Below are 15744 nucleotides of genomic sequence, written 5' to 3' on the forward strand. Positions count from 1 at the left end.
TACTTTAGATATTTCTTATTTTTGAACCTAGCTAGAAGAGACATTAGTTATAAGTAATAACTTACTTCTTGAAAATTAATTGGATAATTTTTTTTGCTCCTAAGAATAAAGAATGAAAGATAGAGAGAAAAAAAAATTGTACATTTGTAAGCAAAGACATTCTTAATGTCATTTTCTTTTTCCAATGTGAGACTAGTTTTGTAAGAAAGACTTTCTGTTCCATCAGGGACGGACCCAGGTGGGGGCCTAGGCCCCCTGGGTCCAATTTATATATATATATATATATATATAGTTATTATATATTTTATTTTTCTAGTTGAACCCCCTTCCAAAACCTTAGGTCCATCTTTTTCCCAATCAACCTAGCCAACCTAACCCAAATAGAAACTATTCAATCCAAAAACTTAATAAAAATAATAAAAACATTTACAATAGTGATTGTATTTTAGCAAAAAAAAAAAAAAAACTGTTTTACCACGAAAGAATAAAAAAATCATGTGTTATTAAAGAAGCTAAAGCTAAAAATAAAATAAAATATTTTATTAAGATATATTATATCTCTTTCTTCAATTAAAAAACTCAAATTCTCTCTTTTCCTTTATTATTTTAATGAGTTGTTTATATTATTTTAAATGAAGTGATAAAAAATAGAACATTTGATATTGGGTGTATTGTAAAGGGAGATGGTAATATAAATAAAGTAGCTTTTTAAGATGCTAAAAACCAAAATTTTTAGCACTACCATTGTGAATGCTCTAACTTCAAAAAAAAAAAAAATTGTTTTTGTTTTTTTGGTAGATGATTGCATCTTAATGTATTTAGAAATAACAATATTTTTTAATACTATGTGAATGCTTGGAGTTTTATTTATTTATTTATTATTTTTTTTATCCTCTTTATACTCCAACCCCCGCTAATTTAAAATCTTGAATTTGACCCTGAGTTCCATGTTGAAAAAAATGAAAGATGTTAAGATATATGTGATTCACTTGTTAGGAACATATGTCACTATTTTATGTAATTGGCTAATCATTTGACAAAACGTACTTTACTTGTATTTGAGTAGATCTAGGATGTGTTTAATTCTTCAAAAAACCTCGTTTCAAGTTCAAGTGTTATAGCCATGAAAGTTTGTCCAAGATTCAAGTGCAGAAAGTGTTGTTCATTAAAGCTCAACAGCTAGCCATCTATTGAGCCTTGAAAAGCTGTTCTAGCCCGTGGCTCAATAGCATCTCGACAGATAGGCATCTGTCGAGGTTTATGAAAAACAGAGTTTCAGGTCTGTTTTAACTCCAATCTATGATTGTATGTTTGGAGTTTCTTTTCTTACAACCCTAGACATATAAAATGATTATTTTAAGGGCCGTCAAAGGTGGAGCAAGTTGCACAAGTGTTGAGCAAAGTTTGTTCAAGCAAATTGTGACTGGAGACAGAATTTGCCTTAATTCATCTTTCTTGTGAAGAAGCTGCTGTGTTTGTACACCGTAGGGTTTTGTAACCAAGGAGATTCTCGATTTTCATCGTGTGATGAACTGAAGAACTTTGCAACCAACAACCTTCTCTAGTTGGTGATTGAAGTCACGTACTGGAATCCGCACAATTGATTAGTCACGTACTGAGAGCCGTGCATTACAAGAAGAGATTGTCACTATAGAATAAGTCCAATTGGGTATTGGGGTAAGGATTCAACTGTAGGTTGGTATAAAGTACTGAGATTCCTTTACTTATAACCACTTGTTTTGATAATAGTGGATTCTTGAGAGTGGTGACCTTAAATTCACCTAGTGGGGTTTTGCCTTGGTGGTTTTCCCCATTCGTAAACAAATCACCGTGTCAATTTATTTTTCGCTGTATACTTAGTTAATTGGTGATTTGTTTGTACTGCCATGTACATTGCATGTTAAATTGATTAATTAATAAACTTGGCTAATTAATCAATTAATTCATCACAATGGGTCAATACATTCTTGACCTATCAAATGATATCAGAGCACGCACACTCTGATTAGGTTTTAATATTTTCTGTGTGATCCATTGACCCTTGTTTATCATGGATAGAGGACAGTCTCTCATTATACCTCCTTTATTTGATGACACTAACTATGCATACTGGAAAATATGCATGAAAGCTTTCTTGCAGTCTCTAAATGAGAAGGTGGGATGATGCCAAGATCAAGGCGGAAAACTTCAACAGTAGGGCATTGAATGCCTTATTCAGTGCGGTCACTAATGAGGAGTTCAAGAAGATATCCTCCACTGAAACTGCTAAGGAAGCATGGATCACTCTCCAAACAACCTATAAGGGAACCAAAGCTGTTAAGAATTCAAAATTTCAGAGGCTCACTACAAGTTTTGAAGAGATCAAGATGAAGGAGGATGAGTCGTTTGGTGAGTTCTATACCAAGCTCAAGGACATAGTGAACTCAGCCTTCAACTTTGGGAAATCATTTCGGAACTCAAGATTGTGAGAAAGGTGTTCAGATCTCTACCTAAGAGATTTCATGTTAAAATTACCGCAATAGAAGAATTAAAGGATATTGACAAGATTCCTTTGACAGAGCTGGTTGGTAATCTGCAGACCTATGAGTTAGGTTTAATAAGAATTGGTAAATCGAGTAAGAGCAAAAGCATGGAATTGAAGGCCAAGAGCAGTGATACTGATGAGTCTTCAGACAATGAAAGTTCTAAGATAAAGTCCTATATCATTAGGCAATTCAAGAAGTTTATGAAGAATGCAAGTGGAAAGGGCTTTGACAAGGATCCTAGGCAATCCAGTTCTTCTCAGTTCAAGAGCCAAGACAAAGGAAAGAAGGATACTAGGGATAGTGGTCAGTACATTGTTCCCTCGGGACCAAAGTACTTTGGGTGTCAAGGCTTTGGACATATGAAACAGGAGTGCCCCACATATCTCAAGACCATTAGGAAGAGCAAGGTACTTGCTGCTATATTGAGTGACAACAAGCTTGAGGATGATTCTGACAATGAGAATGACGGAATCTTGAATGCCTTCACTGCCATAGTCAATCCTACTGAGGGGATTGTTGAAGACGTGGATAAAAAAGAGGAATTGGTAGAGTCCAAGTTTGAGAAGATGGATGAACAAGATGACATCCATATAGCCTATGCAAAGTTATACAAGGTCTTAGAGAAGCATGAGAAGATGTATAGGTTGACCACCAAGAAGCTTAGTGATGTAGAGCTGGAACGAGAAGAGCTTTCCATAAAATTTGATGAAGCCAATCAGACTATTGGAGCACTGAGGTTTGAGAATAGTTTCATGGCTGAGAAAACCAAGAAACTTGAGGCAGAACTGTTCCAAGTCAGAGCTCAGCTGGAAAGGACTTCAAGCACTAAGCTCGACGAGATGCTTAGTCTTCAGAAATTTGTTTCTGATCGAACTAGTTTAGGGTATGATTTCTCTTCTCCTAGTATTGCTTCTACTAGTACTACTGTTTTTGTTCCTCCTGCTAATAATATTGAAACTGAGAAGAATGTTGTTAAAAATGATTTAGCTAGTAAGAACATAGATAAGGGTAAATCTATCTTAGGAGCATCCCCTAAACAGGATAAGAAAGAAGCTAAAAACCTAGGGCTAAGAAGACTAACTCTCAAAAGCCTAAATAGAAGAAGTAGCATATCTGTCATCACTATGGAGCAGTCGGTCATACTTGACCTAATTGCTATAAGTGGCTAGCCACTTAATAGAGCAACGGCATGATAGCATCGGAAAACAAAATCAGTTTCCATCCTTTTTTGCTTCTCTTGGAGATCTTTGCAAAACCCTCATGTTCCTTTCGAACTTGAACGGTTTCAATTCTTCCCCCTTACCGCTGGTTCAAGGGTTTACTCAAAGGAAAGGTTCTTCCAAGGTGTGGAAGGAAAATGGCTCCAAGTGATTATGTCATTTTTTTCTCTCTCCTCTTCTTGTTTTTGTTTACGTTACTTGAGTGTTTTGCTTTACTATTTTGAGTCAGTCTTATTTTATGCTTTGCTTTGTTTAACATGTTTTTGTTTGTTTTCAGTTTTGTTTATTTTTTTTTTCATATAAAAAAATTGAAAAATTAGAAAAATATAAAAATAGTGTGTGTCTATGTACATTGGTACATTAGTACATTGGTACAAAATTAGAAAACTTTGTATCTCTTGTAGCTTAGATGAGCATCTTTATGTACAATTAAGCAAGTAAGTTTTGTGACTCTTGTTTGTGATGAGTAAGATTAAGTAATTTCTTGTATTACTCGTATCACTCTTTTTGACGGGAATGACTAGAAAATCCTAAGAGAAAGGCATAAATAACCATCTCACCACTGTTGCCCGCCAATCATGAAATGACATTTGTATGCTTCGGCATAGTAAAAGTGGAATGTCAAAATACTTAACATCATTGGATATTTCTTTTCTATTTCTTATATGCCCATGCATGATAAGCTTATTAAAAGAAAAAATATGCAAAGAAAAATAAAAAGCAAAAAGATCAAAATGCTTTATATATGATTGCAAGCGTGTATTCTAAGAGATGTGAGAGTTATAGGATTTACCTCAAAGGTAATAGTTTCCATCAAACAGTTATGATTGTGTGTGGGTTAAAATGATTTTCTCATATCTCAAATCGTCATAACATGTATACACTTATATAATCTTGCAATGTTTTTTATACACAACACGCAATATTCTTTGCTACTCTTGATACATGTGCATGTACAATGTGATTTAGCCATCACAAGGTTTACATGTGTTAATGTATGCTCACTAAACTGTCTTGACTTGTTTTTAAAATATAAAATTGGTTAGACTTGTTTAGTGTGTGTGTGTTTTTGGGATCCATGTGCTAAATTTTTTTTGGTTGAGAGATGATTTTGAGTATTCAAAATACTGTTTGGATCATTGGTTGAGTTGCATGTTTGATTGCATTCATATCTGTGTTTTTCTCTTCTTGAAAAACTGTTTTTAAGCAATCTCAACACCTCTCGACACCTCTATCTATCAAGATTTACTAAACTTTTATATAAGGGTTCAGTGCAATTCAGATTTCATTTCACTCAATCTTTCTCGATCTGTCCATGTCTCTTCACCTCCCAAACTTCCCTCTCTCACTCCAAACTTCATTCTAAGTTGATTTTCGGCCTTAATCAAGTTTCTCATTACTTGGTAAGTGTCTAAATCCTTCATTCTTCATGCATTTCATGCATTAGACCTAGGTTTTTGGGTTTTTGAAATTTTTTTGGGGTTTTTCAAAATTGATGAAGTTATTGAAATTTTTGGGTTGGTTTTTGTGAAAATACTTTAAAATCTTCATGCATTGCATCTCATGTGCATTATAACTATATTTTCATGCATTTAGATGTGTGTTATATATGTTAAACTGCTTGTGTGCTAGTAGGTTTGGATTGGGTTGAGCCCATGATACAATTATCTTTGCACGTCACATGCTCACTCATTTTCATGCATACATCCTTTACATTCAATTTATTTTTATATATTTGAACTATTTTTGGGACTTTTCTGAGTGTTTCTTTCTTCTCCCCTCACTCTATAGTTTATGTTAGTGTGTCATGGCACCGAAATGAAAGTCTGCTCCATCTCGAAACCCTCTTCGTTTTAGGGCATCTTCTTCTTCTGATCCCACCCCCTCCTCTGTTCGATTCCGTGATGAGCAAGCCTGAAAGGACTTCTCAGAGAACTTCCCTAGACAAGAGGTTCATTTGAAATGCCAAGTCATTTTGTCAGACTTCTCCGACACTGACTAACCCATTGTCATTTACAGTCGGGGTTGGGAGTTACTGTGTGACGTCCCGATCACTTGTCCATCCGTTCTGATCTAGGAGTTTTACTCCAACATGCATGGACTTGATTTTTCAGTACCTCTCTTCATTACTCGTGTTCGAGGTACACACATAGTGGTCACACCGAATATTGTATCCGAGGTACTCCATGTCCCGAGGGTAGAGTATCCTGACTACCCCGATTGTGAGTGTCTGAGGACTGTGTCCAAAGACGAGATGATTTTTGCATTTTATAAGCATCCCGCTGATTGGGGCGATCATCAGTTTACTCCATGTTCGACCTTTGCTAAAGGTCTTAGATTCATGAACATGGTTATGACTTTTATTCTTCATCCTCTTTCTCATTATAACTCTATTATTGAGCCCCGTGCTAGATTTCTGCTTTCTTTTGTTAGAGCATCTCACTATAGATTTTCCCCCACATTTCATTCTTTCCATCATAGATGTCTATAGGGATACGGCGACCCGCGATAAGCTTATCTTTCCTTCAGCTATCACGAGGATCTTATGCCATTTTTCCATTCCCTTCCCTGTTTTCGACCACTTTCACGTTATGTGTGCCATTGGCTACACTACCGTTAAATGGAGTGAGGCGCAATTTCGTTCGTGGCAGTCCGGTCTGGTAGCTCCTTCCACTCCTTCAGCTCCATCCACCTCCGCTCCCTCTACTTTTGAGGGAGGTGTGACTTTGGATGCGATCATGGCGCAGCTTCAACGCATGGATGTTTGCTTTGATACACTATCTACTGAGTTGTATCAGGTGAACACCTGTGTCGGCCATATTGCTAGACGGTAGGCTCACCTTGGTGGCTTTGTAGAGTCTCCCTCTCCTCCTCCCATGGCACCCGAGGCATTTGAGGACGATGACGATGACGACGACGACGATGATGATGATGAAGGTGCTAGCTCTTCCAGCTCTGACAAGATGTCTAGTTGACACCTTTACCATTTGTCACTCGTGACAAAAATGGGGAGTAGTTTGGGTTATGAGAGTAGTCATAGTTAGGGAGAGGGTTAACATAAGAGATTTTTGTTTTGGGGGGGGGGGGGTGTGTACATTGAGGGATGTAGTGAGGACTTGATGTATTTTTTTCTTTTCTTTCTATTTCAGATACATCATATCTTGTATATTGTGGTCTTGTGACTATTTTGACATATATTGTACTTATATTCCTTTTATATTGATGTATGTTTTTCTTTTCACCTACCCTTACCATGTGTTGTTTCTTTTATTTCTTTATACACATGTTTCTTATATTTTGTATGTAATCTATTATTTTTGTTTCATACTAAGATGCCATGATTAGTTTTGTTTAAAGTGTTTCAAAAATACAGGTTGTCAAAGTCTTTCTTGCCATAAACTCTCTTCTTACAAAGTTTTTCAAGAGTTTGTGTTAGGATAGATTTTATTGTATTCAACAAATGAATATGAATTGAGTGATTTATGACTTCTCTTATATGTTCATTTGTTTGTTGTGGTTTTGTCACGGATTGCCAAATGTGGAGATTGTTAGGACATATGTGATCACTTGTTAGGAACATATGTCACTATTTTATGTAATTGGCTAATCCTTTGACAAAACGCATTTTACTTGTATTTGGGTAGATCTAGGATATGCTTAATGTTTCAAGAACCTCGTTTCAAGTTCAAGTGTTAAAGTCATGAAAGTCTGTCCAAGATTCAAGTGCAGAAAGTGTTGTTCATTAAAACTTGACAGCTCATCTATCCAGCCTTGAAGAGCTGTTCTAGCCTGTGGCTCGACAGCATCTCGACAAATAGGCATCTGTCGAGATTTATGAAAAACAGAGTTTCAGGTCTGTTTTAACTCCAATTCATGATTGTATGTTTATGCTTTCTTTTCTCACAACCCTAGACATATAAAAAGATTATTTTAAGGGCCGTCAAAGGTGGAGCAAGTTACAAAAGTGTTGAGCAAAGTTTATTCAAGCAAATTGTGACCGAAGACAGAATTTGCCCTAGTTCATCTTTCTTGTGAAAAAGCTGTTGTGTTTGTGTACTGTAGGGTTTTGTAACCAAGGAGTTTCTCAATCTTCATCATGTGATGAACTGAAGAACTTTGCAGCCAACAACCTTCTCTAGCTGGTGATTGAAGTCGCGTACTGGGATCCGTGCAATTGGTTTGTTACGTACTGGAAGCTGTGCATTACAAGGAGAGATTGTCACTACAGAACAAGTCCAATTGGGTATTGGGGTAAGAATTCAACTGTAGGTTGGTATAAGATATTGAGATTCCTTTACTTGTAACCGCTTGTTTTGATAATAGTGGATTCTCGGGAGTGGTGACCTTAAATTTACCCGGTGGGGTTTTGTCTTGGTGGTTTTCCCCATTCGTAAACAAATCACCGTGTCAATTTATTTTCCGTTGCATACTTAGTTTAATTGGAGATTTGTTTGTGTTGCCACATACATTGTATGTTAAATTGATTAATTAATAAAATTGGCTAATTAATAAATTAATTCATCACAAAGGGACAATATATTCTTGGCCTATCAAAGAGATAGCTATATTTCAGTCTCTATAATTAAAACACTCTTTCAAGAATTTCAAACATGAATGTATTAGCTAGTTTTTGTGTAGGCTTTATTAGCATTCTTTTGTTCAATATTGGCCTAAAGTTTGAGCGGACATAATATTTTCTTGTCCTTCAAGAATTTCGAACATGAATGTCTTGGCTAGTGTTTGTGCGGTCTTAACATTCTTTAGTTCAAAATTAGACTAACTTATTTTGTGCGGACGTAATCTTTTTTTTTTAGTTTAATGTTGGGCTAGTTTTTTTTTATAGGCCTAACATATAAGCTTTTTTTTTTTTTTTAATAAGTTAAATTTCTTGTAACTAAAAATTGGATCAAAATCGATCAAAGTAATCAAAACCAAGGAAAAAAACGATTTTGGTGGTTTAATTTTTCTTTTGACCAGTTTTGACCCACTTTGACATTTCTTCGGTTTTTATTTTAATTTTTTTAATTGTACTAGACTGATTTAGGTCTCAGATCATAGTTGAATCGATTGGTTTGATCTAGCTTTTAAAATCATGTTATCACCAATCTCTGTTTTTGGTAGGTCAAAGTTCACTAATTAATCCGAACGAGGCCAAACTTCAATCAAACATCACTAATTAATTAATCCTAACGAGGATGGTAGCTAGGCCCAATTCTCTACCTCATAAATACTAAATAGACTAGCCAATAACCTATGCAATGTAAGGAAAAATTCAACAAAATATAATCTTCTCTCTATTCTAATTTTTCTAAAGTATGAAATTTGATAATTGGTAGTTATTAATAAGCATTTATTGTGATTATGTTCTTATACAAAACTATTCATTTTACCATTTTAAAAAATAATAATAGAAAATTCTAATGAAAGGTGTACAAATAAGAGGTTTTATAAATCTTTATAGATTAAGTTAATTAAAATTGGAAGCATTGACAACCAAGTGACCATGGCTTTTTCTTTCAAAATATTTTATTATGTATTATATTTATATTCTTCACACATTGCATGTTCCCTTGTGATCATTATAGCTAGGTCAGCTAATATGTACGAACAGTCCAATTGATGACCTTAGAACGTAAAAGCACCCAAAATTTATATATCTACTTTTACCTTAAGAAAAAATTATAAAGATAAATTTTAGGTAGATGCTTTTCAACAATCAACATATGCTTTAATCACTAAAGCCTCTAACTTTACCAAGTTGTTCAAAAGTACCTCTTTTTTTGGAACAATGGGCAGGCATTGGCCTTTAAACATATATGCCACACATCTTATAAAACATGGATGGTCCCCGTGGATTTTTCAAATGATGACTGTTTGATTTTTGTTGGACTGGTGACCACACATTGAAGTTATAAGAATTTCAAGTGTCTTCAGAAAAGTAAGGGAAGAATATATATAGTCTTGTCATTAAAAACTTAAATCATAGAGGATGTCGTTGAAAGTTTTATACATAGTTCAACAAAGGTACTCTTTTGGGATATACTAGTAATTATTACACTAAGCAAGTTAGATCCAACACTATCAAGAATGGAAATTACTTTCATGAGCAAGTTAGACCTAATCACCATGGATCCTGAGAGTGCAGAAATTGCCCCAAAAAGGCAAATTAGGTCCAGTTATTGTTGGGTTCATAAAAAAGTGAGAGGTGCATCGACCGTATATATGATGGAAATCTGTACATAGAGAAGTATATAAATGAAAAAGTGGGGAAAGATGAAGAATACATATATGCATGAGTACTGGCCGTGTATAAGAATGAGCCTGAGTTAGTATTCATTACTGAATTTTTTTATTAAAGTCAAGAGCTTCTGTTTGGTCCAATCTATCCTTATGATGGGAGTATGAAGTCCCAATTTATAGACAAGATTTTAAAGACCTTAACTAGGTGGTTCTCCGGTTTCATATAAAAAAAAGTCACTTAATCCTGAGACATGTTAGTGTTAAGACATCCCGGCATCAATTCATGTAATATTGTGATTACGGATTAAGTCCTATAATTCTTGTATGACCACAACTTTTTTACAACTTTGATGTGGTCGACTTAGAGTAGTAAATAATTACTTTTACATGCATGAACAATTTACTGCATTAAAGTTGTTGTAAAAATTGTGGCATAAAAGTTGTGTCTTTAGACGTTCTCTAAATCTTATAACATTAGTCTTGAGGTGCTACTACCATAAATTTTCCTTCATTTAAACCCCTACACACATCCTTGATGTTGTTCCCTATTCACAGAGATTGTTGTGCTCATTATAGTGCCATAGACCTACTCGTAATCACTTATAAACTCAAGATCTAGTTAGAAAAAACCTCAAGGTATCACAATATGAACCACTTAAATTCTTGTTGTCAGGGTTCACGTTGTGCTGGTGCCCCTAAGCTACATGACGTTACCAAGTTTGGTCTGTATTGTTTATAACAACCCAAGGAAAGTGCTAGCTGCATTTGTGCTTACATATTCCAAAAGGAATAGTCAGGTTGCAATTGGAACTTCTCGTAATCACTTATTAATCCATGATTTATTTAGTAAAAATCTAAAACAATCCAATTAGCACAATTCAAGGTATCACACCAAGAGTTAGGAGTGTTGAACCAAAAAATAGAATGCCAATTGAGAGATCGTGCCCTCCAATCAACAATCTAGGCTCTTGAATCAAATTTTCAACCTTCAACTCAATCTTTCTAATATGCACTCTTATCTTCTCACTATAGAAAGGAAAACCAGTTGCAAATTGCCACATCATATCACAAAGTCCACGTAGTGTATTTAAAATTGCCAATTTCAAAGTATCATGTATTACTTATGTAGGGATAAGGGCCCAAAATTGTATATTGGGCCTTGGGCTTTGGCTGAGGACGTTGATTGGTCTAAGGACGAATAAACAACAGTGAGAATGTCAAGTTTAGAGTTCTATAAATAATATGCAAGTGGAGAGGTCGAGAAAGGTGGTTCAAGGAGGATTGTCTCCTCGGATAAACGAAGCACAGATCAAATGCGTATTTTACCGCTCAAAGTGACCCTATAGGAAACTCCGCTAAGAGGGGCGTGCGTATTAAAACGTACTGGAAAAATGAGAGTTAGGAAACATCTAAGGAAAAGCTGCTACCATCGACTAAAATGCCCTGCAACTAACTTTCTGGCCGCATTTATGTGGAGAAGACTCCTGAACAGTGCTGCCTTGGCTACCACAACTCACAGAAGGCCTGAAAGGGTGTCTGATGGGACAAGCACTCGAGTAGCAGCTTGAATGGTCAACAAGTGTATGATCAAGATCGTTCAAAGGAAACTATATAATGTAAGAGATCCTCCATGGATAGGGGATTGAAAAATCACAAGAGAAATACTGTAGCAATCAAGAACCAACTCTGTAATTAAACTTGAAAGGAATATATAAGAACTGATCTCCTTAGACTATGTCGAGAACGATTTTCTCTAATTCAATTTAACCTGTTTCTCTATTCTGGTCAACTGAGCCCACTTTATTCGCGATCCAACTCATTCTGACCCAGTCTTCCAACTTATTCTCTACAAATTCATTGTTTTGGACTTTTTGGGCCTAGGTCTATCCATCGTACAGGCCAGTGATCCAAACTTGGCCCTTTCAACTCAATTAGTAAGTTTTACATTAGCTATTCAAAGACTAATTAACGGAAATTTGCAAGTATCACTAAATGTAAATTATAAAGAATGTTTAAGAGTTGATCACACACCAACACATTTTATAATAATTTAAAGCAATGCAAGTACTTCAATTGAAGTTTGAACTAATTTAAAGAACATGACAGCCGATTTGAACACAATATTATTAAATATGTTGTACACTTAATATTATAGAAAAATTAAATGTCTATTTAATTATTTATCATTTTGTTTTTAATAGATTACTCTTCTAGAATTAATTCTACTCAATCTTGTCACTGTTGAAATAACATTTTGGCTCCGTCACTTCAAGTAAGCTTACAAATGTAAGTTACAAGGTGTTCCTTTCTGGTCATTTTCCCAAACTAACGAGTGCAAACACAACAAAAACGAGCAAATTAAGCTACTATATATCTTATTAACATGTGTATCACAAGATTTCTATCAATGTCAACGTAAACCAATAATCAAATACTCAGAAATTGTATTGACAGGTTAAAATGAGTTTAAGCAACACATATTTATGGTTCCCAGATGCTTAGTTTTGGTAAGTTTGGTTGTTTGTCACTAGCTAGTAGCTAGTAGCTATATGTATATTTTATATTGATTAACGCCAAACATTTTGTAATTTTGTAACAGCATGCATTGTGAAAAGATCACTGGCAGGTGTTATTTCTTGTGAAATCTTTGTCGTTAATGCATATAATATTATACATAAACAACAGTATGTTGGCCCCTTTGAATCTGAAAGATCAATGCCGTACACTGATGGACATGAAACTTCCTTTCAAATGTGTGAAAATGACATTTTTCACATAGAAAGGGAACAAGTAATTTAGGTCACAATGAAGTTTTGAAAATGATTGTTCAACAACATTTTTTTTTACCACCCCTAAATAAATGCCATTGAATACTCCCTCCTAGCAATAACGTAGAATGTTGTAAACCGAGGGAAGGAAAGACAGGTGACTTTCAATATTAAAGGAAGACAATACTACTCACAAAGACAAAGGGTGTCTCTAATAATATATTCTAGAAAATATATAAATATATAAGACAATTAAACTTTTGTCACCTACTAGATTTCTATACATGAAATGATCACCTTTGAGTACTGAAGACTCAGCTATTTGGCTGCCATCTAAAGATGGTAAATATTCTAGTACAGCCACTTGGGAAACCGCTATACCTATTGTTGCTTGGAGCAAGCTTTGTCTGGTTCACCAACTCTATCCCAGAACATTCCTTTCTATATATGCTGGTTTTCAATTAAAAATAGACTGATTTGAAAGTTAAATTTATTCTGCACCAGGCAGAATGTATTTAGCAATATATATGAGATTGGAATGAGAAACTTATCTTTTGGGCTGTAAAGTGTGAACTCTTTAAAAAGAAGTAATATGCACTCTATAATAATAGAGTCTTAGAAACCATTAGTGTGTTAAATTACTATTTTCTCTATCAAACAAGTAGTACACTCTTTTTGTACCAAATTGCTACCATTTATTAAAAACTTAAGGTAAATTACAAAAAATTTCTATAGTTTGGGACATTCAAATTAAACTAAAACAATTATAAAGCTTCAATAAAAACTTTTAAATCGTTTCAATTTGCATTCTCCCTAAAACACTAAGTAATTAATTTAATTAGTACCATTAAAACATTCACAATAAAAGTACATATTACAAAAGCTCATATCCAACTTATATGATATATCAAAAACTATATAATAAGAATTACATCATACACATTGTGGTTTTTGTTTTGTTTTGTTTTTTTTTTAAAACAATCAAGAATTCCGTCTAGAATAGGGTTCTTTTTTTCTTTTATTTTTTTCAAATTTGAGTTTAGTTTAGTCTACAGTTTGCTAATATATGTATAATATGTTGACAGCTTCTTGTATTATATTTCTCTATTTAGTTGAATGAAATAGTTGATTCATCCGAAAAAGCATTGGTTTGCCACAATCACAAGGTTTACCATGGTAAGGAAGAGAGTTGCCCCAGAGATACACCAAAATATATGGGTGTAGGACAGTAGATGGAGATGGCAGGAAAAGAACTAGTGAAACTACCCGAATAATTAGATTTCATGTTATGTTGAATAATTGAGTTGACGAATATCTATGATATGATATAGCATATCATATTCTTGATAAAGATAAAAGAGACATCATTTGCGCTTTGGTGATGCAGTGATCTTGATACACAAGTTTCGAACCCACGAATGCCTAAATTAAAGAAGAAAAATACAGGATGAGTGATCTTATAAACCAGGATTCTCTGATGCTTAAGTTGGTGTTTGGGATAATTATTTAGAGAATAAGAATTGTGTGGTGACTAAGGTTTTTCTTTGTTCATGTCTTTAATGAATGTTGATTTGATTTCAGGGATTGCTTTCTAGAATAGTTGCTTGGTCCCAATTCTTGCCCTTTACTCAAACTCAATCATTGATTTATTTTGCTTGGCCTCGACCTTTACTGAAGTTGAGCTGAGGATCATGGCCGAGGTCAACCATTTCACATCATCACCAATTTGTCCATCATACTTGTTGAAAAAATAAAGACACAGAATAAAAAGAATAATATGTGTATTGATGTAATCGTACAATTACATTTACATATAGGCATAAGAAAGTGCTATATAAGTAATAGGTGTGTATAACAAGTAATTTACTGTACAAATTTTCTGGACAAGTAAAGTAGACTAGGCTTTAGCCTAATGGGCTAGGCGTATATACACTAACATGTTGAGAAAATAAAGACAAAAAGAATAAAAGAATAAAATGTGTATTTCTATGTGTCTGTGACAGTACAATAAATTGCCTTTATGTAAGAACATTGAGAAAATGTTATACAAGCAATAGGTGTGTACGGTAAGTATTGTGCTACATAGGTAAAGTAAAGTTGGGCTTAAGCCCAATAGGCCATGCTAAGCGTATATACACTTACAATACTCAATGCTTAGCAGATCACCATGAAGCCCAATATGGAGGCCTAGGGATTTTTTTAATATTTTTTTATATAAGTACAGTAGGATTTGAAACTATTGTATTTTTATTATCAGGCAAATATACTAATATATTTCTTTTAGGTATTTGCAAGATTTAGTCTCGTGTGTTTTATATGAGAATATGAGATTCTGTCAATTAAAACAGTGCAGCTCTCTACTTTCCTTTCTCTTGCCCTAATCCTGTTTTAACCTACTTCTAGTTTTACTTATCCTTATGAGAGCATTCATGCCTCATACCGATGAGTCACTTCACTCCCTTTCAAGCCTATTCACAAGAGTTTAGCATTGGTTCCTTCCTTTAACTCATTTATTCATAGTATGCGTTGTTTCCAAGGATAAGAGAATTTAGCCTGCCAATTGGTCCTCCAATCTCAATAAGATAGCCTTAATTTTCTAACAAAGGGATTAAACCATGAAAGCTTAGGCAAGATATGGAATGGATCGTATGTCTATATATATATATATATATATATATATATATATATAGATTAGTCAATATATTCCTAGATGATGATAAGTAAAAGAATATTGAGTTTAACTTATTACAAATATATAAATATATATATATATATATATAATCAAAAGATACAATTACTAAAGTCTACAAAACAATCAGAAATCCTATCCAAAAAAAAAAAAAGAACAATCAGACATACATTAATTAAGAAGGTCAACACAAATAGAAATAGAATTTTTTTTTTTTGAGAGAAATATAGAAATAGAAGTAATTTATTAAAAGAAAAATATTTTTTTAACCAGGTCAACAAAGTGAAAATAATTTAAATCAT

Source organism: Quercus lobata, chromosome 1 (genome assembly GCF_001633185.2).
Source record: "Quercus lobata isolate SW786 chromosome 1, ValleyOak3.0 Primary Assembly, whole genome shotgun sequence".
In the NCBI taxonomy this organism is placed as follows: Eukaryota; Viridiplantae; Streptophyta; class Magnoliopsida; order Fagales; family Fagaceae; genus Quercus; species Quercus lobata.